Genomic DNA, 26,712 nt, shown 5'->3' with positions numbered 1-26,712 from the left:
TGAATCCAGCTCTTCTCTCCCAGTTTTATTGAGAAACAATTGGCATACATCACTGTGTCAATTTAAGATGTGAACCGTGGGGCGCCTGGGTGGCTCAGTCGGTTAAGCGTCCGACTTCGGCTCAGGTCGTGATCTCACGGTCCGTGGGTTCGAGCCCCGCGTCGGGCTCTGTGCTGACGGCTCAGAGCCTGGAGCCCGTTTCAGATTCTGTGTCTCCCTCTCTCTCTGCCCCTCCCCTGTTCTTGCTCTGTCTCTCTCCGTCTCATAAATAAATAAACGTTAAAAAAAATTTTTTTAAGATGTGAACCGTGATGGCTTGAATTACATACATTGTGAAATGATTAGCACAGTAGGTTCAGGTAACATCCATCATCTCATACCGATACAGTGAAAAGAAAGAAAGAACACAGAAGAAAAAAATTCTCCTTGTGATGAGAATTCTCAGGATTTGACTCTCTTAACAATTCTCCTATATACCAGACAGCAGTGTTAGCTGTAGTCACCACGTCATACGTTACATCCCCGGGACTTACTCGTCTTTTAGCTGGAAGTTTGTACCCTTTGACCACCTTCCTCCAGTTCCCCCCTACCCCCACCCTCTGCCTCAGAGTCACAGGTCTGATGTCTTTTGCTAAGAGTTCGGGTTTTGGAGTTTTGTTTTGTGTTGTGTTGCGTTTGGTTGTTTTTTACATGTAAGGGAGATCATATAGCGTTTGTCATTCTACGTCTTGCTTGTTTCACTTAGTATAGTGTTCTCCAGCTTCACCTGTGCTGTTGCAAAATAAATTCTGGAGATAGGTGACAGTGCTGGTTACACAGTAAAATGAATATCTTGAATACCATGGAACTATGCACTTGAAAATGGTTAAGATAGTAAGTTTTATGTTACGTGTATTTAACTATAACAAATAAATTTTGTTAGAAGTGTATCACCGTGTGAAGGCGAGTGAGTTCCCTCATTTCACCTTGGGCTATAAAAATCTGAGGACTGGCTTTTTAATAAGGCGACACTGTATTGGCTCCTTGGGGACTTAGAAAACTGTTTGATTGGCTAAAGTTTTGAGATTGTTCCTATGGGAGAGTTCTGCCAACGGACCTGATCCTTTTCCTGCTCAGAGACCAACCTCACAGAGGAAGGTTGTGAGGACGCCATTTAATGGCTCTTGTCAGAGCGGGAGCCTGAGAGTTAAATGCTGCATCTGTCTCAAGGGAAAGGACAAAGTCTGCCTGCTCTTTGGCCCTCCAGCCTTCTGCCCTCTCTCTCCAACTGAAATGTTCTAAACCCAAAGTAAAACTGAGTCTCCAGCCCACTTCCCTTTCCAGCAATATGCCACAGTCCCCTTACCACCAGAGTAAAAAAAAAATAAAAAATAAAAGCTTCTCTGGCATCTCCTGGGAGGAATGCTGAACGTCAGAAAAACAAGAAGAGACTTTTAGGTTGGTGACACGGCATAGAACCATGACCCTGGGAAGGAAAGTTCTTCCTGCTTTCCTCTGCCTTGTACCCCACCTTATGAGGAGTCCATTTTCAGTTCTTCATCAAGTCCATATGTCACGTGGTCCTTATCACAAATGCTATGCTGTATATATATGTGTGTGTGTGTGTGTGTGTGTGTGTGTGTGTGTGTGTATTTCTTTTTGATGTACAAGGCCCAGGCCCTCCCATTTAAGCACAGCAAAGTATGAGGGAAATTATACCTTGGTTTTACAGATGGTGAAGCTGAGCAGGGAGACCTGATTTTGAATTCTGTTTCTGCTATAAATGACCAGCAATGTGTCACCTTAGCCTCACTGTCCTATCTGTAAAACAGGGATCCTGATAATGTCCCTGGGTTGATGCAACACCTTCATGAGATGTTTGTTAGGCACTCGGTGTTATGCCTGGCACAGAGTCAGCACTCAATCAACAAGAGTTGTTATCACTAGAGCATTATTATTTCCACAATTAAGGCTATCTTGTGGGATTCTGGCACAGGTCTTCCACGTCTAAGCCTACCATTCTTTTTGCTGTCACAGGGCCATAGTCTCACACACCATTGCAATCTACCTCGGGGCAGTTGGAAGGCTCAGTCAGAGAACACTGTGTATCCCCTCTCTGTTCTCCCTGAAATATTACAATGAGTAGCTCCTCTTGAAGGTCTTAATAATGCTAAGACGTGAGCACAGTCCTGTAAAGTCTCAGTTAAGTAAAGAAATAAAATGATGCTGGGGCGCCTGGGTGGCGCAGTCGGTTAAGCGTCCGACTTCAGCCAGGTCACGATCTCGCGGTCCGTGGGTTCGAGCCCCACGTCGGGCTCTGGGCTGATGGCTCGGAGCCTGGAGCCTGTTTCCGATTCTGTGTCTCCCTCTCTCTCTGCCCCTCACCCATTCATGCTCTGTCTCTCTCTGTCCCAAAAATAAATAAACGTTGAAAAAAAAAAAAAAAGAAACAAAATGATGCTTAATAGTAAAATGGCACAAGGAGAGAATTCCTGTGAAGTCGAGTCACCTTTTGGTTAGGAGGAAAACAAACTATGAATAAGGAGATTAATGCGTGAGTAAACCATGCGAAAGGTTTGGATTTCTTTGCCTCCCCCCACCCCCTTTGGTCACATTACTTAAAAAGAAAAGCAGTTGGTTCTGTTGAAAAGTACACTGTCATCCGAGACTTCCCTTTTGACAACTAAAAGGGAACATGCTTATTCTTTCCACGTGCTGGGCAGGATCAAAAAAAAAAAAAAAAAGGCAAAACAAAAAACACACACAGAAGGAACAAAAAACTGGAGAGTAAGCAGTTTAGGAATCGCGTTTCAAGAGAATTTGCCTGCACATCTATGAAATGAGATGGCAACAGTCAACCCTAAGAGCATATTAATGGACCCGAATCTCCTAAAGTCTATCTCATGGAAGTTCCCAGGCATTTATAGTCTTTCACCAGCTTTCTCAGTGAACTTGGGGGAGTGAGAGAGGAGGAATATGGACAAAAAAGCCTTCACTTTCTTTCAGTCTATTTATTTCTGCACACAGAAGGTGTCCCCCTTGTGGTGACAGCAAAGGCTAGTCTGGCATTTCATCTAATCTTGTGATGCTTGCGATATTTCACACATGCACGAAGACCTTTAGTTTTCTGCCTATCCACCCTTTAATAGCTCATGCCTCTAAAAGGGTAAACTTACGCAAATACTCATTCCTATCTGAAGGTTAATGCTAAACCCAAAGCCAGATAGGCCGTCCACTGGCTTTAAACTTTTTAACCTCGTGTACTATTATTTTAAAATTCTCCTTCCCTGGGACTGGGTGTATGGTTTTTCCATGAAGTAGTGTCGGAGATTAAGATGGTGTTATCTGTCCATTAACAATTTACTTACCGGGGCATGAAAAAGTGCTTAAGCCCAAGTGTCTGTGTCAAAGCCATGGCCAACCATTAAGCTTTCTCAATTATGTAGCCTGCTCTGCCTTTTTAGCAGCGGTGGGAAAACCAGTCTGAGTCAGCAGGCACCGCAACGGGTTCCTTTCATTCCTGTTCCTCTCTCCTTGGAGTCAGAGTAAACACCAAAGGAGGGGGAGATGGCAATTTTGCTTATTTTAAAGGAAGTATCTCAGTTGAACTGCTGTTGTCGTTTGGAGTAGTGAGTTGGAAGACGCTTTTTCCCCTCCCTGTACTGTGTCAATATATCCAATTATCTTTGCCAAAACTTCCAGAATAGTAAAGACTTCCATGCTGCTGTATTCAAGCAAAATAAAAGGTCATTAGGAGATCTGAGACATTAGTTTTGGAAGAAAAATCCAAACTAGACTTAACGTCAATTGGAGAACTAAAAAAAGAGAGAAAGGTGAAATGTTCTCCCCAATCAGCCATCTTCTATAACTAAAGTAATTTCTAGGATACTTGGGGAAAATGTACATTGTGGATCTAAATTGTTGACAATTACTAAATATTAAGGAGAAAATCTGAGTAGTGGTAAATCCGTGTCTAACAGTGTGGCTTTCTACATCTTACATATTTCATTTCTAATGCAACCTCCTCAACGAAGCCTGACAGGATGTGTTTTAAACCTCTGGCAGCTTGATAGGCTGGCATGTTTCCTACATATAATGCATATTGTAGACTGAATAATTGGAAAAAAATGAAGTGTATATTTCAACAATGCTTGGTTTATTTATACCATCTTTTCAAAAAATATTTATGTAACAATATTGTAGACAATAAATTAGGACGATACCAATAGGAAACCTCACTCCTATGGTGTTCTGGGACATATTTTCCCATTTCTACGTATTCCTTCTAACTTTTCCTTCTGGATATGCTATATTCTGTGTTTTGCAAAAGTGTTACAATTTTCAAAAATTCTAAAACATCAGAATGGCTCACATAATACCCACTATGGAGTATGAGAATTGTTAGAAAGAGGAATAGATCTTATTGTCTAAGAACAGAATTAAGCATCCAGACTGAGGCATGCTAAAATAAATGCCATTGTATTTGATACTCAGAATGAAGCAGAGGATATCAATACTCTCTTTTGCAGTCTATATTATTTCTCTTACAACATGAATGTATTTTTCTGGCAGACATTGTTTGAATAAATTTGTTGATCATTTCTTTAATATTCTGTGGCATAAACAATTTCATTCCTTCGTATCATCAGCCTGTCAAAGTAGAGAAGATACGTAGATCAGTCCAAAGCAATGGTTGATGGGTTCATTATCATTGACATTTGTGAGCAGAAATGAATTGATAAAATATAACTGTGCCTCTGCCAGTTATTGGACTATTCATTTTCCTGTGGCATTGGGCACAGTTTACCTTACAAAACAAGTCCTTGTATCATGCCCTGTGATCGTAGGACAAACTGCCAGTGAGTTACTGTTGAATCCTGTGATCCTTAGGAAGGAATCCTTACCTAAGGCAAAATCCCCATTGTCCCAAGCGCCAAATTGTTCACCTGGGGAATACTATATACTCATTTTTGAAGAGTTAAAATATAAATATGTGAATGAAATATAAATGAGAAAGGCAAAACATCTGGGAAAAACTTGAGTGGCACACAGGTGGAGGAGACATGGTGTTTACATTTATTTGAGAAGACATAAGAGCTATCTTCCCATATGGAGAGGCCCATCATCCAAAAGTTAAGGGTTTTGTTTAGAGTATAACAACAGCACCCCCTGGAGATTTTATAGCATGGAAGAGCTCCAAACAACATAAAGAAGTTTCCAATGATTTGAGAGGTACAACAAGGGGTTGTGCTTCCTTGCAAAGAAGTGTGTTTCCTGAGGGTGATTAAAAGTGTTCGAAGAGTGCCAGACAACTAATTTTCAGCTATGTTAAGTGAAGGAAATATTTTATTACAAAATATTTTGGACTGTATAGTCTTTAAGGGCACTTTGCAATTGAAATACTTTATTTATTTATTATTATTTTTCAATGTTTATTTCATTATTGAGAGAGTGGGAGACAGAGCAAGCGTGGGGGAGGGGCAGAGAGAGAGGGAGACACAGAATCCCAAGCAGGCTCCAGTCTCCCAGCTGTCAACACAGATACGGGCACAGGGCTCGAACCCATGAACCGTGAGATCATGACCTGAGCCAAAGTCGGATGCTCAACCAACTGAGCCAACCAAGGAGCCCCACAATTCAAGTCATTAAAAATTATACAATTAGCAAATTATCAGTAAGTGGAAGATTCCAAAGATAAATTCAGCTTCACACATAGCATGTGAAAACAGATACTAATTGAAGGAACAAAGGAGAACTATTCTTAAGGGGCCTGAGTATGAAATCAGCAATCTCAGATGAAGCAAAGTAGTAGGTTGGCCAAGAAAAAGGGCCCCAAATCAAACTCCTGCTATTAAATAATTTGCACAGTTGTGGGAAGCACAAAGTAGGTTCTCAATGACTACCCGTTGTGTTCATTCATGCATGCAATCATTTATTGGGCACTTCGTATGGGCCAGGCATTATGCTGGGTGCCCATACTTTGTGCAAGGTACTATGCTGGGAACACTGGAGTGAACATTCTTTGCTCTTATATTGCAGTTGAAGAGCTAGATATTAAACACAAATTACATTTTTAACTCATTACACTTATGGTAAGTGTATTTCTAGAAGTATAGGGTGCATAGCAGGGGATCTGATCTGGTCTGGGTAACCAGGGAAAGTTTTCTTAAGGAAATACCATATTCCCTAGTGAGCTGAGTGATGAATAAATAGCAACCAAACTTTAAAGTGCTTATAGAATGGATGTAGCAGTTCTATACAAACAACATGAAAATGCATAGACAACAGAAAAGCATATAGTACTATGGGAAGCCACATTAAATATATGTAACATAGTCATGCTATTTATACATCATTATCATGGATAGCCTACTTATTTACTTTTAAATTTTTTGACATTTATTTATTTTTGAGAGAGAGAGACAGAGTGCAAGTGGGAGAGGGACAGAGAGAGAGGGAGACACAGAATCTGAAGCAGGCTCCAGGCTCTGAGCTGTCAGCACAGAGCCGGATGCAGGGCTTGAACTCACGGACCACAAGATCATGACCCGAGCCAAGTTGGACGCTCAAACCGACTGAGCCACCCAGGTGCCCCCCCCTTTTAATGTTTATTTATTTTTGAGAGAGAGAGAGAGAAAGAGATAAATAGAATGTGAATGGGGGAGGGACAGAGAGAGAAGGAGACACAGAAGCCGAAGCAGGCTCCAGGCTCTGAGCTGCCAGCACAGAGCCTGAAGCTGGGCTTGAACTCACAGATCATGAGATCATGACCTGAGCTGAAGTCAGACACATCAACGACTGAGCCACCCAGGTGCCCCTAGCCTACTTTTTAAAAAGATTATATCAAGCCTGTTTATGATTTAAAAAAAAAAAAAAATGCCCTGCAGGTAAAAAATTGCATTTAGCAAAATTTGGCCTAAATATTAGTGAAACACTCTTCAAGATCTCTTCCACCTCTATAACTATGATATCTATGAGACAAACAAAAAATGCCATCAATTGGGGAAAATACAGAACATGTTTGACTGTGAATTACTAGCATTAACATTACAAGTAATAGACATAGCATTGAGGCACATTTAGAGTATATGTCATCTCCCAGTGTTGATCACTTAACAGGATTTCAACAAATCATTATTGAACAATTGATTCTTTCTCTGATCCTTGAATTAATTAATTTGGAAGAAATCGATTTTCTGTTTTCTGAAATATCACGCTTTGTTAGTTTAATTAATTATTAATCCCTCTAAAAGTGATTATTTTACAATATGGCTGATTTCGCATAAGTACTATTGGTTCTCCAAGCATTGCATTGTTGATCCTGCTCCAATGATCAAACATCTGCTCCTACCATCTACACGTTTCCTCTTATCCCATGAAAATGATTTGTTTCACTTTCCACCAACTTCCTGTATATCTCAGATGCTTTCATTAGCATCATAGCCACCAATGGTGCTATTTGTAGAACAGTATTTATTTATCAAATTATTCATTCAACAAACACTGAATGCCTGATATGCTCAGATCATATACGGAATCTTCTGCATCATATTTTTTGAGCATCACCAGAAAGGTACTATATATAAAATATATTCTCTCTCTTTTTTTTTTTTTGCCAGAAATTCTAGCATTGGTAGAATTAATTTTATTAACTACCTTTAATACAATAAATATCCACTACAGGGACCTAATTTGGAAGAAGCTATGTATGCAAATCATCTGAACACACTACCAAAGAAAAAGATTTAATGCTAATTTGACTAACATGGAATGATTGAAATGATCATATTTTCTCCCAGAGTGAGAGTTTGTGTTTATTTTATTTGGGTGCATAATAGTGATGCATTTGGTTTTTTTTATTTAAAGTGTAGTTGTAGAGTGTTAGTTATACCTACTTTATACAATTAAAATCTTCTTAACACAATGACAGTTGGGGTTAGCATTCATGGTACACGTTTTTATAAGTTAGGATTAAATTCAGCTGTAAATGACAGAAACCCCAAATAAACATTTCTTAAATAAATAGTGGTCTCTTTCTCTCTGGTGAACATAATCTGGAAATAAACAGTTCAAGCCTGATAGAGCAGCTTCATGGTCACTATGACTCCTACGTATCCTGACGCTTTGCAAACTTTAGTACACTGCCTCGTGGACCACAGTGGCTGCTCAAATTCCAGCCATAAATCCACACTGGAGCCAGCAGAAAGGAGAAAGGGGAAGAGAAAGGAACAAAGGGAGCAGTCAGCTGTCTTTTAAGAAGGTTTTCTGGAAGTTCTCACATAACACTTCTGTTTCGATCTCATCAGGCAGAACTTAGTCATGTGCCCGCTGTTCACGGCAAAGTCATCTGTATTCTAAGCAGCTAAAAGGGAGGGGCGTGTTGCTAACAGAATATTGGACTAAACAATTAGCTGTCTCTTTCGTTGTTTGTTGTTTTTTTTTTAATTTTGTTTTGTTTTGGTTTAATGTAGCTATTCTTTTGTGGAGGTTAGGATTATGCTTTCTCTCCTCTCTAAATGTGGAAGCCTTCCACATACTTGCTCATGCTGTTTGTAAAGTTCAGGGTTATCTCACCCTTGGGATATACCACCCACTCTATGAACACCCTTGGCTCATTAGATTATAAATTTCCAGGGTGATAGATGTACCTTCTTTTACTTTTAATCCTCCAGAGCCTTCATCAACTACTTATCAGGTATGCCTCAATACATATTCTGAGTGATTGTGTGTTTTAAATTTAGATTTTAAAATATAAAAATACACAAGGAGAGTAACTCCATAGTAATCAACAATGCAAAACTACTCGACTAATCATTTTATCTATTTATTTGTTGTCATCAGCCCTTTATTTCGTCTACTAAGAGTGTAACTGTGGGTCCTGTAACAGAAATAAGACGAAGTATCGTCTCTGTATGGTTTTCAGAAAACAGGAATTATCTGTAAGAGAGATTATGTTGTCATGGTAAAAAGAACAAAGGCTCTGGAGACAGGCCCTGGATTCAAATCCGAGCTCTGCCACTTACTAGCTCTTTGGCCTTAGCAAGTTACATTCCTCAGTTTCTTCGTTGTGTAAAATAGGGACAATAAGAAGGATGGATTGCCACGGTGGGACTCAGAAATGAACGTACTGTGAAGTTTGGAAGCTTATGTCCGGGGACCCTCATATCCATGGGTCCCTTCCCAGGCCCAGGGAGAAGGCCTGGTAACATGTTCACATGATCCTATGCTTTGGTAACATTTACAAAAGTAACTTGTTTGTTTCTTTTCTTTTTTTTTTCAACGTTTTTTATTTATTTTTGGGACAGAGAGAGACAGAGCATGAACGGGGGAGGGGCAGAGAGAGAGGGAGACACAGAATCGGAAACAGGCTCCAGGCTCCGAGCCATCAGCCCAGAGCCTGACGCGGGGCTCGAACTCACGGACCGCGAGATCATGACCTGGCTGAAGTCGGACGCTCAACCGACTGCGCCACCCAGGCGCCCGTGTTTGTTTCTTTTCTTAACACAGACTCCAAACTGTGTAAGCTTCGGTTCACACAAAATCCAAAGCCTCCCCTGGCAGCTCAGCTGAATCAGAAGCTCTAAGATGCCTGCACTAGTTAGAACCTTGAATTAGACAGCCCTAAGGCCAGAGATGGTCTACGTGGGTGTGTCGCCAACTGAATCAGAGATACTTGGGATATTTGTTTACCAGAGGGGAGGTGGGTGGGCTGTGGTTAAATAGGTGATGGGGATTAAGGCGTGCACTTGTGGTGATGAACACTGGGTGATGTGTGAAAGTGCTGAATCGTACTCAGTTGTACTCAATTGTACATCTGAAACTAACATGACACTGTATGTAAACGAACTGCAATTTGCATAACAACTTTCAAATAATCTAAAAAAATGCAGGAACGGGGAGCTTATACCTCCCAAATGAGAATCTTTTGGGATAGGCGCTGCAAGTCTCCATTTTGCTCAAGCTTCTCAGGTGATTTTCATGTGCCCGAAGATTTAAGACACTGTTGTAATAGCTCTTCCAACTCTGAAATTCTAACTTTAAACTGCATAATCCTGATTCAGAAAGCACCAATCAAAAGAAGAATCAGAAGGTTCTGTGGAAGAATCAGAAATTTGTCCTCCTCGTTCAGGATTTGCCCAAGGCAAGGCATACTTGGGATTTTGAGACAGGCAGAAAGGGGTGGAGATATGAAAAGCTGAGATCCCACTTTTCAGCACGTAAACACAACTTGTCTAAAAGCGTTAAGACTTGTGAACAATTCGTTCTTCTTTGGTTTATTTTCAAGAGTAAATAAAATATTTCATTTTCTTCCCCTACTCATAAGCCCGGTGGTGAAGATTATGATCATTCTCTACAATAGGAGATTCTCTTAACCCAAATCAAGCTATATTCTCTTCTGGGGAGAGAAGAGGGATCTAAGAGCTAATGTCACTGTTTCTCAGACACACTGTTACATGTTCTCCAAATGGGATCTTGTTGAATGTTTAGAGCAATCCTGCAAGAAAGGTGCCATGTTCCTCTTTGAGGAAGAAAACTAAAACCCAAGCAGATGAAATAATCTTGCATAAAAGCACATAGCTCACATGTTGCAGGGATTCAACCCCAGGTATGACTGAATCCAAAGCCTGTTTTGTTCTCCCAACACCATGGCACTTACAAGTAAATATAGCATTCATTTGTATGTGCGGTGACATTCACAGCCTAAACCTTAAAATGCTACGATACAATATACCTCAGAACCAATAAATTGCCCTTGTATCTAACGGCAAAGAACACACTCCTCTCTCCCCCTCCCACATTAAAGGATATCTCTATAATGAAAAGGTTGTGGTTGTGATCTTTTATGTTACTAGATATTTGTGCTTAAGCACCAAATCAATGCAGTTATAGACACTGATGAATCTCTTCAAAATGTAAGATTAGACAGTGAGTACTGTTTGCAAATGCCGCACAATATCATGGTCTTCCTCTCTTACCATGTCATTGAGTTCATTCATTCCTCATGAGGTATGGACAGAGAGAAGAGATGTATTCTAGAGTGGCCAATGTGTTCAGCACAACTTGGAAATGAGCACCTTGCACCCCAACAAGAACTGTTGGTTGGGATTCAATTAATACACTCAACCTCCTTCATCAAAGCATCATTAGGGCAACTAACCTTTGGCAACCAAAAGCACTGCATTTGGGGAAGAGAGCAACTTTTGGTTTCCTCTTTCAGTGTTTCATGAGGGGTTTTTTTGTTTGTTTTAGTTCTAAAGAATAAATGTTGATGGCCTCTCTACTGGCACCACAGAAAATCAGAATGTAATTAAAAAAAAAAAACAGTAATGAAACTATGCAGTTTTTTTTTATCATATGACCTTTCCTTGTCCCATTTTTCTCCCATTCCTCGGTAAAATTGAGTCACTACGGAAACCTTATCATTGGCCCTCAATTTTCATAGTTGTATCAATAGATGTGGCGTCAGGAAGAAATTGCCCGGGTACATTAATGAGCAGCCCATGGGTGGGGACTAAGGATAAGCAGTTACACAGCTATTAAATGGACCACTATGAAGAGATAAAAAATGCAAGTGATGTTAAATAGTCTTGCATTTTTCTCCCATATTCACAACTTTTAAAATATTTTCCGCAAGTCCAGAAACCTTAAGATGTCAAAGCACCTTATAATCCAAGCTAAGATGGAAACATTTATCACTCATATTTTAGTGATCTTTCTCAATTAGAAATGAAGCGAGAGGCACCTGGGTGGCTCAGTCAAGTAAGCATCCGACTTGGGCTTGGGTCATGATCTCACAGTTCATGAATTCGAGCCCCACGTCGGGGTCTGTGCTGACAGCTTGGACCCTGGAGCCTGCTTCAGATCCTGTGCTCCCTTTCTCTCTGCCCCTCCCTTGCTAACTCTCTCTCTCTCTCTCACACAAAAATAAATAAACATTACAGAAATTTAAAAAAAAATAAATGAAGGTAGTGTTTTAAGAGATAGGAACACGAAAACTCTGTTTATTTCTCCTGGTGTGTTTTCTCTTTCTAGCCAAGATGAGAAATTTCTGTTTCCTCATCTATGGAATGTAGGAAGTATTTATCACTATAATCTCTAAATCAAGAAAACTTGAGGGAAAAAGTGGTATCCAGCCAGGTGACCAAGAGAAAGATTTCTATGAATCTAACGAACACTTATGATTTTCCTAAGCCTGAGAAAAGTCCTGATTAAAAGATAAATAGTATATCAAAAATTTGGGTTTCAGGTTTTAGTGGAACAAGAATTCATTGTGACTATATGCTGTAAACAACGAAAAAAATTGACACAAAAAAATCAATTTTAAATTTGTAAGTTAAAATTACATACCAAAAATATATAAATTCTGATATCCTTTAATCATTTATTTTCTTAAAATACTGATTTAGAATTGAATTTCCCCCAAAAGGACCTCAGAAATTTAGTCAGATATTTTAAATGTTTATTCAGTAACAATCAATGTCTAAATGATTGCACATTCTGAATTCGTGCTGAATTGATGGACTTGCAAGTTTTCCTGAAATTTAAAATTAGTTGATCAATAATGAAATGCAATATCCCGTGAAACGGACGTGAAATTCCCCAGAAAAATCCATCAAAGAGTAAAATTATATTGAAATCTTGCTATCACTGAGATCCTTTGGAACCCATCAGAAACTGATCTTTTAAAAGGGAGAGAAACACGCACTCTGTATGTACAGGAAAAATGTATCATGTATATATGTATAATGCAAATGTATATGTATAATGAAAAAAACTAAGCACGTGACTTTTTATTACTCAAATGAAATCATAGGTTTTTAAATGGACAGTACATTTGATTCTCTAACACACGTTGCTTTAAATAATTTTTCCACTGTTTGAATTTATAAATACAAACATGACGGCCGATTGCAATTTGTTGGGATAGTTTAGCTCTGTAAAGGTCACACTGAGTTGAGTCGGCCTCAGCAATATGTAAACAGGGACTGAAAGACACCTGCCTGTTTCAGCGCAGTACTATGCTGATTATGGCTCAAATAACAACTGTCCTCCCTATGACAAGTAAGACAGCCTTAAACAAGTGACTTGCTTTGTTTTTCAGAAAATCGGTAATTGTGTGTGTGTGTGTGTGTGTGTGTGTGTGTGTGTGTGTGTGAAGGAGAGAGAGAATGTATGTGTGGAGAGCAGAAAAACTGAGAAAGAAAAGGACTTCTATCACCCCCAACCAAGATACAGCTGAATATAAAAAGGCAGAAAAAAGAAATTACCTCTCAAACAATATTAATGAATAGGCAAAAGAGAGAGAGTGAAACAACCCTCCAGAAATTGTATCACTGGATTTTTACAATTTGATGCCGAAATGTGTGGCCGAAGGAGGCAGGCTGGAATAATAATAATGCTATGTATTAATAGAGCTTTTTTTTTTTTTTCTGAAAAGATGTTAACACATTGTGATCATCTCTGACTTTTTTCCAAGCTGCAGTCCGGATAGCTCCTGAAAAGTACTAAGTCACAACTATTCTGGAAATTCGTTGTGCCACATCAAGCTACTCTAATTCAGAAATGAACATTTACTGAGCCTACTCTAGGCCTCTTGAAAGTTTATCAACCAGTGTCTTTGTATTTAGTTCCTACGTCAACCAAGTCTCCTATACACAAACATGCACATGCACAGGCACGTATGCACGGACACACACACACACACACCTACTGAAACTCAGCAGCTCAACACAAGGATGAATTACTCATGCGGCTTAAGTGTACAGAGCAGAAAAAAAAAATGCAGTTAAGTTCATCTTCAGCCAAAGGAAGAAAACTTCCATGCCAACTGACCCCCTTTTCTTCCTTCAGCAAAAGGTCAAAAGTCTTTTTCATTTGGGTAGTGACTGTAAAGTTGAGCAATCATTTCTAAAATATTGTTTAAGTGGCAAGAAATTACCTCTTTTTTTTAAGTTTATTTATTTTTGAGAGACAGAGAGAGAGAGCACGTGCATGCACAAGCGGGGGAGGGGCACAGAGAGAGGGAGATGCAGAATCCGAAGCAGGCTCCAGGCTCTGAGCTGTCGGCACAGAGCCTGATGCGGGGCTTGAACTCACAAGCTGTGAGATCATGACCTGAGCAGAAGTCAGATGCTTAACTGACTGAGCCACCCAGGGCCCCCAAGAAATTACCTCTTTTTAATAACGTGAGACAAAGAAATAGGGAGGGGGTAGGGAGACAGGAGCAGGCTGATTATTTTACAGATAACAGCCTGAAGCACAGAGGACTGAACTGATTTATTCGCAGGCATTCAGAGGGTTCCAGGAATAGGGAGCTACAAAACCTTAGCTCCCCAATCTAGGACTACATGGTAAGGTCCTCTGTCTGTTAAGATAAAAGAAACCTGACGTTTTCTTCAGACTCCATGGTAGTTCAGCCTACTAAAATAAATTTTAAGGGCACCTGGGTGGCTCAGTCGGTTATGCCTCAGAGTCTTGATTTCGGCTCAGGTCATGATCTCACAGTTCATGGGTTCGAACCCCGCATCAGGCTCTGTGCTGACAGCTCAGAGTCTGTTTGGCATTCCTTCTCATCCTCTCTCTCTCTGCCCCTCCCCCACTTGCGCTGTCTCTCTCTTAACATAAATAAGTAAACTTTAAAATCAGTACATAAATTTTAAAAGATTATGTTGCCCAAGAAATTTACGTATGTATTTCACAAGCTTTCTATTCCTGTTTTCAGAGGATAGTATTATATGTTTTTAAACACTGAATGCTGCAAATAATGCATCACACTGTCATTGCAATATTACACTTGCTATAAGTAAGAGTACCTGTACATTAATCATAACCATATTTTCCAGACCAAAATATCAGAGAAAATAGACGGTTAACTTTTTATTCATTGATTTAATGGTTCCCTCACACCTTCAAAAATTTAATGAGTACTTAATACGCAGTAGGCATTAAGTTTGGTGATGTAAACAGAGTGAAGGACAGACTATGGAGAGGTAATTATGTTAGAAAATCTGAAATGGGTGATCGCTATTCCTAGATGCTCAGAAATCAAGAGAATAGTGCATGTTCTCCATTGCAATTAGCTTTTTTTTTTTTTTTTTTTTTTTGGAGAGAAAAGAAAAGTACATTTCTCACAAGGTACTCTAGTCTTCTTGATATAGTCATATCATCAGGACAAAGCTAATACCGGAAGTACCAGGCTCCAGCGTGCTCCCAACTTTTTAAATGGATTTTAGCAACGATGCACATGTCACCAATGCTCCAATTTTTATGTCAGGCCACAACCCTGTGTTTCAGACTCACATTCTCAACCGAGACGTCAACGTCCCTTCTTAGAGCTCTACTAGGCATCTCAAACTTAATACATTCAAAACCAAACTTTTCATTTCTCACCCCTACATTCCCTATGAGAGTAAAGAGCAAACTACATTCACCCAGCAGCTCAACAGAAAAATCCACTTAGCCTTGTTTTCTTACTTTTTCATATATCCCATTTTTGATCCATCAACGAATTCTGTTGTTTCTACCGTCCAACTAGATCTCAGATTGGATCCCTCTTTTCCCCGCTGCTAACATCCTAGTGAAAGCCACTGGCAACTCTCCCCACGCAGGCCTTCCTGCTTCCATCATGCCCCTGAGGCAGTTCCCCACAGTGGAGCGATTCTCTTCAAACGTGACAGTCCTCTACTTCCTACCTTCCATTAGTTTCCAGCACTCTTAGAATAAGTTGTTACAACCTGTCTCGGTCTTCATCTCCTTTCCTATATTTCTATCATTTGTTCTCTTTGCTCCAGCCACACTGGCTCCTGCTCTTTCCTCGAATGCAAAGAATCCAAGCTTCTTGGCATGAGGGAATTAGCATTTTCTAGGACCTCTACCACGACTGCCCTTGCCCCAGAAATAGATTTTTCCCTTACTTTATTCAGATGTCTAGGCCAATGTTACCTGCTGAGGGAGGCCTTCTCTGCCTACTTTACCTAAATCCCTTGTTTGTCACTCTTTATCCCCATGACATGATTACGTTTTTTCTAGGGCTTATTATTATCTAACATTAGATTATATCTTTGTCTATTTTCAGTCTAAGGCAAACCTCAGAAGGGTAAGATTTGATCTTTCTAGCCCTAAATGAATGCATGAACTCCAGCAGGTATCGAGGCAAAGGAGTCTGGACAATAGCCTGTGGTGGCCCTGGGAAACTGAGACAACACTCTGCTTTAGGCCTTGGACCCAGAGACTGTATAGGGTCCCTTTAGAGGAAAACAAAGGAAAACAGGTTGTTGCAAATTAGATGATATGAAGAGTATGCCAGCAGGAAAAGGTCATAGTTCTTAAGAGAATCTGACACTTGCGTAGCAAAATCAAAACAGTCCACAATTGTCCTCAAAATGCTCTCACTGACTTGTAAAAATTGCTTTTAATTCCTCATTACTTATTTAGTTCCATGCTTTCAAAGGAAACAAAAGCCCTTTAGAGAGAAAACAAGTCTGGCACTATGTTAAGGTTGTTAACTACATTTTGAATAGAAAATTGCTGAGGGGAGCAAAATTCCTCTGAACTCCTTAAAACTTCAGAAACATCATAGAAAGCTATGTGGTTGTTTTTTTGTTGCTGTTTTTGTTTTTTTGTTGTTTTTTTTTTTTTTCAATAGAACCGAAAGTAGGAGAATCTAGTTTATGTAAGTATCTATGGGAAGTCCTAAGGTTTATTTTGTGTTTCTCCTAGTCAGTCATTGCAAGACAGCAGTTCTCAAAGTGTGATGCGGGTGCTGCTGAACGTGTTGGAAATTCTTTCAGGTGAACGCTCTTTTCTTCATAATAATATGAAGGTGTAATTTGCCATTTTCTTTTTCATCTTTTCACAAGCGTACACTGGAGTTTTCCAGAAGTTACATAGTGCGTGATATTGCGACAAATCCGATTAAATGGAAAATCAGATATGCAAATCCAGCTGCCTTCTCTTAAGCCAAATGTTAGCAATATTTGCAGATCTGGAAAGCAAGACCATTCTCACTGTGGAATATTTTTGTTATAGAAAATGTGGTTATCTTGGTAAAAATTTATCACTTATGTTAACGTGTAATGGACATATTATTATTTTTGTTGAATGAGTAACTTCATATCGAATACGTTCTTAGTTTTAATTTCTAATAAATTTAATTTCTAATAAATAGCCAGAGATATAACCACAAAAGCAAAAGCTCTGTTAGGCCCTCACTGATTTTTAAGAGTATAATTGGGCCCACAAATTTCAAAAACTGCCTATCTAAGACACTAAGCTATCAACAGATAGATCCCTAAGTAATTATTTTATAACTAAGTTTAAGATGATGAAGACATAGTTAAATAGCTTGATTATTTTAGTTACATACATTTCTTAGGACTCCAAGAAAGTCATGATTTTTTTTTTTTTGCATTCATTATGTCTTCCTCTTTCCACAAAGGATTTTAGTATACTCTTAGACTATTGTTTCAACTTATTTGCACATACAAATAACTAAAGCTTTGCAAACATGAATCCAAATGTGAATCCATTTAAGCTCTAACACTGTGGTCACGAGCACGATTCTCCTGAACCAAACTGCCTGAATTTACTCCCCGCCTCTGTACCTCAGTTTCTTTAACTTTAAAGCATAGATACTATCAACAACTATGTCGAAGGGCTGGTAAGAAGATTAAGTAACTTCATACTTATAAAGTGTTCAGAGCAGTGCTAAGTACATTTAATAAATTTTAGCTACTATTATAGTCAATATAGAAATGTCAGCTACCATTATACTCATTACTGAAAACAATATCAAAATATTAGAAGGCACGTGGAGGAAAAAAGAAGTTGACATCAAAGCTTTAGGAGGTATGATTTCAAAGTAATTAGAAATTGAAAGATACATTTGGGGCACCTGGGTGGCTTGGTTGGTTAAGCATACGACTCTTGCTTTCAGCTCAGGTCACAATCTCACAGTTAGTGAGTTCAAGCCCTGCATCTGGCTCCATGCTGAGTGCACAGAGCCTGCCTAGGATTCTTTTCCTCCTTCTCTCTTTCTGCCCGCCCTCCCTCGCCCCCGCCAAATAAGTAAATAAACTTAAAAAAATAAATAAATAAATTGAAGGGTATATATAATCTTACCATTGAGACAGTATCCTTTTCTGAGAAATCATACATATTTTTGTCCAAAAGTAAATTTCCCTTTCTGGTACTCTATCTAGTAGCCATGAGATAAGGCTTCATTATGCACATTAAACATATGCCCCAAAGAAGAAAACAAAGACTGCAGATTATGACTAGTAATTATAGAAAAGATAATCCGTTAGGGCTAAATATAGCAGGGTGCCTGGGTGGCTCAGTCGGTTGAGCATCTGATTTCAGCTCACGTCATGATTTCGGGGTTTATGAGTTCAAGCCCTGCATCAGGCTCTGTGCTGACAACTCAGAGCCTGGAGCCTGCTTCAGATTCTGTGTCTCCCTCTGGCTCTGCCTCTTCCCTGCTCATGCTCTGTCTCTCCCTCTCTATCAAGAATAAATAAACATTAAAAAATTTTAAAAACATCATCTGATAACATTGCTTCCCAAGCCAGGATGCCATAGTTAAAATCATATAGCTAGAGGGCAATTGTCCTGATCAAGGATAATGGGATCCGTGAAAACCAGCCTTGCAAGAAGACAACCTACTGAGAGACAGCCAGTCTCATCATTTGCACTGCAGAAAGGAGAACAGTGGGACTAATCTTAAATGGAATGCCTTAGATCATGAAAGTTATTTTTTTATTAGTACTATAACTTGTAGGCATGTTTTCAATCCTAAACCGATTTATGTCTACCTCTATATTGAATATCAATTTATATTGAAATTAATATCACTAAGGACAGTTTACAAAGTGGCAGAATTTGGTTTAATGTAAGAAGAAAAAGGAGAGATCAGAGTTGTCTATCCACCTTGCCTGAGGTAATGAGTTCCTTACCACTGGAAGCATAAAAGGAAAAATATATTTTTCTATCAGAAAAAAAAAATCGTAGGTCTATATGATTATACTCTTTACCCACTGCATTAATACTCAAAGAAATAAGGCCATCACCTTCAATTGGCTACAATAGAAATAAAATGTTCTATGTGGCATTTCATATTCTGGACATGTCTCCTTCATCTATTCAACAAATATTTATAGGGCAGACATTTATCTAGGAACTTCAAATATAGCTATAAGCAAAACATATAAAACCTCTGTCTTCACATGACATATTATTTTGAGACAAGGCAGATTAATAATTAATTAGTCAAATATATACATGTAGGAAGGTGTTAAGTGCTATGGAGAAAAGAAAAGCAGGGAAGAGGATAAGGAATATTGGAATGGAGGAGCGGCAATGTGAGTTGCTTAAAGAGTGAAGGAAGGGTATTTCCAGAAAAACAGAAGAAATGGGAATGGGGATTTTAGGAAGATTTATATTTGGCCATTAAACTGAAATTTTATATTAAGAATCACACCAAATAAGCTTATTTTATTTATAATAAGATATTTATTATGTTTAAGTCTTTAATATTCCAAGATAGATATCATCAGGGGTTGTTTTCATCATGTACCATGTGTTAACAATTTCTAGATCCTCTGTGTCTCAGGTCTCTTCCTTGGATGCACGCAGCCAGGAACACTGTACTCAAAACTGCAGGGTAGCATGGGAAAGTTGTCACTAGCTCTCTTCTCTATTCCGTCTTCTGCCATGTGCACTGCTTCCCTCGGGATGCTCTCCTGACTCCTAAACAGGGGTTGTGTGTCTCCACTGCATTATCTTAGCTGTACGATGCTGTATTATGGTTCACCTTAAACTCGGCCAACGCCAGGCTTCTAAGCCATAAGCTCTACAACAGATGGTGTGTACATTCCATTCCATCGCTGTGCTTGACCCATGGAGGTGCTCAGGAATGTCTGTTGAGTTGGATGCATTAATGGCCCTCACAAATCTAGTAGTCTATAATTTTGGTCTCCACTGATTGGCTATGTAAACTCCAGAAGGGCAGTCAGTTTTATCGTGCTGTACGGGCAGCACCTCGAACAGGCCTGGTACATAAGTAGGCTCTCAGAAAACATTTGTTGACGGACGATGCATCTCTGAAACAGGCAAGAACACAGTTAGGATCGGGTAGTTGGCAAATAATTCTAAAATCTCAGCCTTGCATTAACATGATGCTTTATGCTATGCCTAGTGTTTTCTCATTCAATCTCAGTGACTCCGTGGGTTGGGGGCGGGGATGAAATGCTTCATTTCCATTTTATAAAAGGAGTAACTCACAGAGATTAAAGATTAATTTGAGTGATACATGTTGTCAAGCTGGAATCTAGATCTTCCAGTTCAAGGTCTTAGGGTTTTTTTTTTTTTTTTACTTCACAACATGCAAGGGTAAGTTTACTGCAAGACTGTCATGCAAACGGACATTGCTTTATTACATGCAGGTTAGGTCACTGTTGACAGCACTTGGCTCTCTATACATCTTCGATTCCTCTGTTTTCACGCCCACCTGATCCCCCTGGCTTAGACATAGGTCAAGTTTGTCCATTGTCCTTCTCACTACATTCCTCCCCTCAGCCGGAAGAGTGCTCTATCCTACATAGTTGATGCCCTGCCCCTTTCATTCCTCAGGTGACGCATCATAGATGCATACATATCTTTTAAAACTTCTTAATTTTTTTAAGATTTGCCCATGTGATATAGAAACATGCATATTAAAGTTTCTGCCTTAGAAATTTTTATTGAAACGTGAATCTTGCCCTCTCTTGCCAGTTATCTGATATTTGCACTGGTTGTAATTTTAAACAACCTGTTTCAGCTCATTGCAATTGGAGTAATCATTTCAGATTTCCTGTCAACTTTCTTGCCACGGGGTATATGAGTAGCGTATTTCCAGACAGATGTCTGAGGTTGGTTACTTCTTACTTGAATGAAGGGTGTGCTTCCTCTATCTGACTGATGGAAAAACATTATGTCTAGGCAGCAATAACAATTCAGTGTGCTTGGCTCGCAATTTATGACTGTTTCAGTACATAGGGTGGTGAAAGCAGTAGTATGTCCCTCTTTCACAGGAGCTAATGTTGTGCTAGTGATGAGGGGTTAGACATTGATGGATAAGGTAATCTATCCCAACAAATGTGGCGGCAGAGAATTAAGTAAGCTCTTCTCTGTGTGGTTAAGACTTGTCAGATGAGACTTTCAAGGTAGGAAAGAGGTGAATGAGACCAATAGGGGATACGGTGGTCAAGAGGGCAAGGAATGGACTTTAGAGTCAAAAATCCTGGATCCGATTCCCAGCTTAGGAGTTTATTAGCTGTGTGAACATGGCCTTTCCTCTCCTCTGTCAAGTGAGGTTATCGATACTTATACCACAAAGTGAGACTAAAAATTTAAGAGCATAATATGCACAGAGTCTCCACGGACCACGGAACATTAGCAATGGCAAAGGCTTCTTTTTGAGAAACTTAGCCTTCAGTGTAAAGGTTCCAGCAGCCCTGTTTAGTATAAAGTCAGCAATTTCACAGGTGATAAGAAGAAGCATCAAGCGTAGACATAAAATTTTAAAAGTTGGAAGGTGGAAATCATAGCACTAGCAAAACTATTTAACTGTAATCTGCACCATGACATTTAAGGGAAGAAGAAAGAGTGGTGTGTGTTAGGCTCAAGTGACAGTGAACAAGGATCTTCTTTATTTACAAATTGAAAATTGATTTATTGGGTTCTTTGCAATTAAAGACATTTTTTATTATTGATTGAAAAGTCTTCTTTAATCATAAAAAATAAATAAAATTTTGGTTTATTTTCATTGTTAATTGTGAAAAAAAAGGCATGTATCTATGAAAGTAAGTAAAGTAGAAAGAGAAAATTACTTCAGTGCCACTGTCCAGAAATCTGTATAAGTAACATTTGAAGGGATAAGCTTTCTGAATTTTTCTATGCATATAGCTGTATATCTGTATCTATTCTCATGAATTTATTCCTTTTATAATTATAGCATCTAGCTATACATGATATTTTTTGTAACCTGCTTTTAACACAATATATGTTTGTGATCTATAGATCATTCTGTTCATGTCAACATGGATCTATAATTCCATTTTCAATGGTTGCTCATGATTACCACAATGTGTTAGATAGCCTATTGCTAGACATTTAGATTGTTTGCAATAATTTTTAACTATTATAAACAATGCTGTGTTGAATTTGTGTGCATTTATATCTGTGCATACTTTTCAATTATTTTCTTTGGCTAGGTTACTTGATGCAGAATTACTCTGACTAAAGGCGTGCGCATTAAAAATAAAAAGTTTGCCAGATTGCCCTCTAGAAAAACTGCCTGGATTTAAACATAACAGGAAATGTTTAAGTCTCTATAAAGTATGGAGACTTAACTGAAATAATGCTGTTTTTCAGTTTTTAATTAAATGCTGTTTTAAGGGGGGGGATACATTAAAAAGTGGATTAAGCCAAATAGGAGAAAATAGGGAAAGAGTGTGCATAAGTAGGATTACTGAAAGTATTAAAACACTCTTCAAATCAAACTTCAGGGTAACCTAACAGTTGATGAGAGTAGAGGAGGAGAAATAATTTTCCCTGTGCTTCTCTAGGTTCTTGGCGGAGACCCCCTGTAATAAAAGACAGAATGACAGGAGAAAAATAAACAGAAGTTTAGTAGCGTGTATACCTCTTGTATAAATGTTGGAAGATATGCAGGAAAACTGAATAACTCCTAAAATGGCCCAAACCATCACCTTAAATGCCATCTGCAGATGAAGAAAAAAAAGAAAAATGTTGGGGTTGAGGGTGTCCAGTTATGAAAGGCTATCAAGAAAAGCACAGAAATCAAGTATATGGTTGTTATTGAGATTTAAATACATGGCTTCTCCATTGATAAGAATTTCTAGAAAGTTGGTCATCCTCCTTCTGGTACAGAGAAGGAGATTTCCCTGTAAAAGTAAATGTTTCTCACAAAATGGTAGCTTCTATTCAGTTTTCTCCTGTGTTGTCTGCTTCTTAAAAATAATAACTCTAAGGGCACCTGAGTGTCTCAGTCTGTGAAGCGTCTGACTCTTGGTTTGGGCTCAGGTCATGATCTCACGGTTGGCAAGTTCAAGCCCCATGTTGGGCTTGTGCTGATGGCACGGACCCTGCTTGGGATTCTCTCTCTGTTCCTCCCCCTCTTCTCCTCCCTTGCTCGCCAGAATGCTCTCTCATTCTCTCTCTCTCTCTCTTTCAAAAAGAAATAAATGAATAAACCTAAAAAAAGAAACACAAAAACAAAACCAAAGCTGACAGTGCAGAGCCTGCTTGGGCTTCTCTCTCTCTCTCTGTCTCTGCTTCTCTGCCTCTCCTGCTTGTGCGCACACACTCTCAATCTTTCACGTGCAAAAACAAACAAACACACTTAAACAAACAAAACAAAACAAAAATTTCTAAAAAATAATAACTCTAAAATAATCCATATACCAAAGAGACATATTTGGGGTGGCAAATTCTGCTCCCTTTCAAGAGAAAGTTCTGCTTTTAAGAATTCCAATTAGTAAATTATGAAGTAATTACAGAATATTTCTAATTTTAAATCTCCAATGAAATAAAGGATCTGGCAATAATCATCAATGGTTGCTGAAAACACTAGATGGGAACTTTTTTTTTTTTAATTTTTTTTTTTCAACGTTTATTTATTTTTGGGACAGAGAGAGACAGAGCATGAACGGGGGAGGGGCAGAGAGAGAGGGAGACACAGAATCGGAAACAGGGTCCAGGCTCTGAGCCATCAGCCCAGAGCCTGACGCAGGGCTCGCACTCACGGACCGCGAGATCGTGACCTGGCTGAAGTCAGACGCTTAACCGACTGTGCCACCCAGGCGCCCCTAGATGGGAACTTTATGATAGATGAATCAAGCCAAGGATACCTGAACACACTAACAAGTTTAACAACACAGAAAGAGGGCAACCAGACATTATTTACTTCTTGATATGACAAAATGTGAGGTATATACACAAGACTCCCTATCACACAGTCATGCCAGATAAGCAATGAAATTTATAGAAAAGATAGAAGACAGAAGTCCATTAAAAGATATCATAGTAATGTGTTCAGCAAATTCCAGAATGTGTGAAACTTGACAGAACAAAGGACTTGATGTCTTAGAACATTCAACTGCAAAAATAAAGAGAGGAGGGATTTATAGGTAAAGAGGTTCTTAAAGACACTTCATACATATGTAATGTTTTAATGTTATTTGGATCACTATTCTCACAAACTAATGGCAAACATATTGTTTAATGAGAGAATCAGAGACATTTCTTCACGGGATATCTGATGGAATTAAATGATTATTGTCAATTTCTTAAGTGTGGCAATGTTGTTGCAGTTATGAAAAAGAGTCCTCTTTTAGAAATATACATTGAAGTATTTACTGATGAAAATAATGTAATATCTAGGAGTGACTTTGAAATATCAACACAAATCAACAAATATCAACTAGTTGATATCAACAATATCAACTAGAGGAGACATCTAGATGCCACAGACTCGACAATTTGTTGTTAACTGGCAAAGCAGAAAGTAGGTACTTGGGGACTAGCTCTACTTCTCCTTCTTCTTTTACTTACGTTTGAAATTTACTATGATAAAGGGTGAGGGATGTATTTAAAGGCAGCTTATTATGTACAAAAAATTTCTGCACACCGAGTTAGACACAAAGTGCAGAAAAGAAAATCTACTTTTAATTAAGAGAAATTACAATAAAGATAGAAAATTATGATAATCTAAAAATTCTTTTGCTTTCATGAGGAGCTTACTTAAACTTAATGGGCGATGCTGGGAACCACATGGAAAGACATGAAAAGTCTTCCTCATCAAAACAATTGAGTGATTGTTGACTTGAAAAATTATTGTTTAGATGGACAGGAAAGAACATTTTTTTTCTGTAAAAAGCAATAGCAATAAACAGTAAAAAATACACAAACGCCACTAATTTTTAAGTAAGTAAACACCACTACAGTCAGTATTGTCTCAAAGTTATCTTTCCAGAAAAAGTGAATGACAGTGTTTTGAACAAGATAAGGGAATTTCCGAATATGGAGGAGGATGCTGATAAATCCACATCACCTCTCTTGTGACATATGATGTAGACTAAATGATGGAACATGAGCTTTGAAACCTAAAGTGAATGCTGAGACTTTATATCATGAAATCTCAATGGTTTAATGGAGGAAAGAGACAGAAATCAGTTCAATACCCATTTTGTATACATTCAACCTGAGATCTAGGATCCTGAACTAGTTTGCTTAACGTTATAGACACAGTTAATAATAATTCATTTTTGCACAGGAATATGATAATATCTGAAAAAATCTTCAATGTTGTTATTGCAAATTACTTTGTGAAGATTACAAGGTGATAGCCATAAAAATGTAGTATCACGAATGTGGTAGAAAAAGATGGTGAACACATAGTAAATTCCAAAGGATCAAAGGAAACCACTATTGTTTTTGGGGGGAAAAGTGGAAATTAATAAGGACTTAATGAAAGAAAATAGCATTCTGGAGGGAATAAAAGGACATAAGTTGTTTATGTGAATGTCAAATGCAAAGAGACATGACATGACCTTTAATGAAGAAGCAAAAAGTAGTAAGTAGCGAGTCAGCATTCTATAGAAGAAACAAAGGGAGACAAAAATGGTAGCTAGCAGTGTTTTTGAGAGGAAAAAGAGAATTTAGAGAAGTGAATGGAACAGTTTAGAGTTTTTCCTTCTTCTATAATACTTAAACAATTAATAGCACCATCATCCCTCATCAGAAGCAACTTGAACCATCAGGATGCTGACCCTTGTTAAGGAGGGCAGTGCTGTTGTGTGATCTATGGGCCATGCTCTATAAAGCAGATCCTTTTACGTTGAGCTGTCCTCTTAGTGGCATTGGGTTTACATCAGTCCCTACCCCTGTCTCATCTCTGGGCAGTAGGAGACATTTTCAAGATGGGTAACTGGGGCTTAACAGTGAAATCTTTGGACAGAAAAAAATTGAAGCTGAACAACCTTCCCGAGGGTCAGATATAAACCCTAAGGGGCATGATAAACACTGTGTTCTATCAGTTTAGACTCCAGCCAGCCTTGGGGCTCCATTCCATTCTTTTCAGAGGATTTAATTAACTATTCCCTCCTGGTGGGATTTCACTCTCAAATTAATCCATCTTTTAAAGCACGTACCCAGCTTCTTTCTTTCTCTGTATATTTTGTTTTTAGAGCACCTGTTCCTATACGAATATATGATTAACTCATCTCAACATCTAGACACTCCTATATTTAGTGCCCTCTTGGGCCATTTAGAATGAGTTACTGATGTTAAGTAATCATAAATAGGTTTTTTCAGGTACATCATGTATGTGAATAAATAAATTGGCATCATCCATTGGAAGTGGAAAGACCAAGTGAAACTTTCTAGCATCTATGCTCCTTGGGTTGGGTTTGGGAGAAGGACAAGCAATCAACATGAGCTATGGGTCTGAGTATCTTGGAATGTAAGAAGGTACAGAATCACAGTTCCTGTCATTGCAAACACTTTATGCTTCTTGCACTTTATGATTCTCAGAATCATATTGAAAGAGACAGAAAATTTATTTGAATTCTCGGTTTGCAAGAGATGCAAAGCTCAGGGCTGTTGTGACCTTTAATGAAGAAGCAAAAGTTAGCAAATCATCATTCTGTAGAAGAGACGAAAAGAGACAAGGTT

At 38.7% G+C, this 26,712-nt stretch overlaps 1 protein-coding gene across 4 annotated transcripts in view; it reads left to right on the top strand.

The window, feature by feature from the left end:
- Positions 1–26,712, top strand: part of SLC8A1 (solute carrier family 8 member A1) — a 385,340-nt gene that overhangs the window by 15,446 nt on the left and 343,182 nt on the right. The window contains exon 2 of one of the 4 annotated variants that reach the window (XM_086700455.1): positions 16,699–16,769. The exons of 2 other annotated variants lie outside the window; for them this stretch is intronic. The gene's annotated coding sequence lies outside the window, so the exon portion shown is untranslated. Of the gene's footprint in view, positions 1–16,698; positions 16,770–26,712 lie in introns of those variants that run through there. One more of the 4 variants, XM_086700453.1, reaches the window with a different exon arrangement.

The sequence above is a fragment of the Puma concolor genome, chromosome A3 (assembly GCF_028749965.1).
Source record: "Puma concolor isolate L17-30 chromosome A3, mPumCon1.1.hap2, whole genome shotgun sequence".
NCBI lineage: Eukaryota > Metazoa > Chordata > Mammalia > Carnivora > Felidae > Puma > Puma concolor.
This window is presented reverse-complemented; position numbering and strand designations above follow the sequence as displayed.